We start from the raw sequence: 2,807 nt of genomic DNA, 5'->3' as shown, positions 1-2,807 counted from the left end.
AAAAAAAAAAAAAAAATTAGCCAGACATGGTGGCCTGTGCCCATGATCTCAGCTACTTGGGAGACTGAGGCAGGAGAATCGCTTGAACCGGGGAAGTGGAGGTTGCAGTGAGCCGAGATCGTGTCATTGCACTCCAGCCTGGGCAACAAGAGTGAAATTCCATTTATTTTTTGCATGACCTATTTCTATGGTTGAGTATGAATGTGGTCTGAAATCTGAAGATTTCAAAAAGAAGAAAGCAGGGGAGTTGGAAAAGAAAATGAAGGGATAATTTTGATGGAAGTTAAGTATTAAGGTCAATGCCAAAATTCAGGAGCAGAAAAATCGTTGGGCATTCTTACAGGTAAGTTCTAAAATGTACTTACCTAAACTTTTTTTGCATAGTGTTTTGATGCTACAAGTGAGTAGTGATAGCTTGACATTAAAATTTTTTTTTTCTTAGACTTTATTTGTAAATCTAGTTTCATTCACAGGACAGTGTTAATAATCCTGTAATGTGTCAGGGCTGATAGACCTTTTAAATTTAAACTTCTAAGTTTCTCTTATACACAATTGAGAAGGGTATACTAATCGCTCAACTCTCTCTTCCATATGAAACCTATTTTCTTAGTTACTTTTATAAAATCTGCCACTCTAGAAAACAAATGAGAAAGGACAACAGTGATTTAAATCTGGAAATTTAAGGATGAAGCTACATCTGCCTTAAATAGATGCATTCAGCTTTGGTATTTAGTCCAGATGAGATATGAGGTCACTAAATGTGATGAGTGCCTTAGTATGCCAAGGAACAATGGGGTACGTCAGGAGCTGGTATTACCTTCAGCTCTGAATTTCCTGCCTTTTATCAGTTTAAATCAGCTCCTGTGTTATGTTGAATACTTTGTGTTTTGCTAATCAACTTCAAGGGCAGCAGCTACTGGACTTGCTTTAGAGTGCGGTTTAGATAGCTTGTGGGAAAAAAAATTGCTCTTTCATGGGGTAGAGGAGAAAGAAAAGTGCTCAGACAGAAGAACTTGGTTTATATAAAATTTTATGTAGTCAATTTTAATGAAAAATAAAAATTTAAAAAATGAATAATTAAATTTTATGTAGTCAATTTTAATGTTTAACTTTGTAAGGATTGTAACTTACAAAGTAATAAATGAAGTGAAATTAAAATTTTTTAAATGTTCTTTTAGAGGATGTAAGACCCAAAAATATTTTAGGTATGTAGATTAGCTCAATGGATACAATAGACAACTATGCTGCTTAACCCATTAACTGTTCTCTAAATAGAAACAAAATATAAACACAACCAGGAGATGCAGGCACTTCATCCTTTACCGTAATTGAGAAGTCAAATAGGGCCTCTTCATGTGGGTAGCTACTTCCTGACACAGTTGTCCTTCTCAAACCACACATTTAGTAGTCGAGTTTTAGAAAGGGCCTTAACTTGTTAATAAGACCAGGATTATTTCAGTATCTATTTAAAGAGTAGGATTTTATACATGGCCTGCCAGAGTATTTCCTTGTCCTACCTTAATATGTAAAGCAATTTATATCGAAGGATTTTATTTTTTAAAATTTTTGTGTATCAAAGAATTGAGTAACTAGACATGTTGGATAAGTGTCAACTGTACATTTTGGGAATCTTACTCCTTTAAGAGTAATAGGGGCTTTGTGAATAGTACACAGTCATTTATAGACCTGTCTTTGATGCTGGTGTCTTCCCATGCTGGAATAACAGCCAATGTTATAAGAGTTCACAACCTGTGCCGGGATGTCATTTTGGCTTTCTTGAATAATTAGCTCATTGAATAAATATTTATTGAACACTGACTGGGCGAGGCGCTGTGTGTGATTAAGAATAGTCTGATGTTCTCAGCTCCCAGAGAAGGCTATCAGCTACCAGCTATGGAGGCTTCCTCTAGGACCCTAAGTTCCATCAGTGAGCATTTGTTTCTGTGGAACATTCTATAGAGGAATACATTTTGGGGTGGCACTGTAAAAGCAGGCTGGGTGAATACTAAATGATCTTACCTTTGATTAGAAGTATTTAAACTTTTTATTTTAGCAGAGATACTAAAATAACATACTAATATAAATAATTTAGTAAATTTAGATACCCACTACTACTAAAAGAGATAACTATAGATTTATATGAAATAAGAGAGATCCTGTGTATCTTTTATCCAGTTCCTTCAGTCTTGTAAAACTATAGCATAATATCACAGCCAGGATATTGACATTGATAAAATAGAATTTTTGACACTGAAACCTACTTGGTCCAAGGAAAATATTGATTCAAACATCAATAGAGTTTTTATATTCCCTGATGGAATTTGTTTAATGGTTCAATATTTTTTCATTTTACATTGTTTCACCTATCCCTTGAAACTCTGAGGCTTCTGTACTACTATTTCATTTACTCAATATTTATTGGGCATATACTACGTGTCAGGTACCCTTGTAGATGGTCTGATGGAAAATAAGATAGACATGATACTTGTTCTCATGGAGCTTTTGTTACAGTGTGGAGACACAGACAAAAAAAAAAAAAAAAAAAAGTCATATTCAGGAACCTCTAGGCTAAGGCCTGAGGGGAGAATGAACTTGTGTTCTAGGAACAGAAAGAGCTGGATGGGGCTGGCATGTCGGAGGGAGAAGGAATAGGTGGAATGGCAAGTGGAGTGGGAGAGGCTGAAGGAGCATACAGACCCGATGATACCAGACCTTGTTGGCCAGCACAAGGGCATTAGATTTATTTATGTGTTTATTTACTGAAGCAGGGTCTCACTTTGTCACCCAGGTTGGAGTGCAGTGGTATG

This window comes from Colobus angolensis, unplaced genomic scaffold (genome assembly GCF_000951035.1).
Source record: "Colobus angolensis palliatus isolate OR3802 unplaced genomic scaffold, Cang.pa_1.0 Scaffold314, whole genome shotgun sequence".
Taxonomy (NCBI): domain Eukaryota; kingdom Metazoa; phylum Chordata; class Mammalia; order Primates; family Cercopithecidae; genus Colobus; species Colobus angolensis.
Note: the sequence above shows the minus strand (reverse complement) of the source record.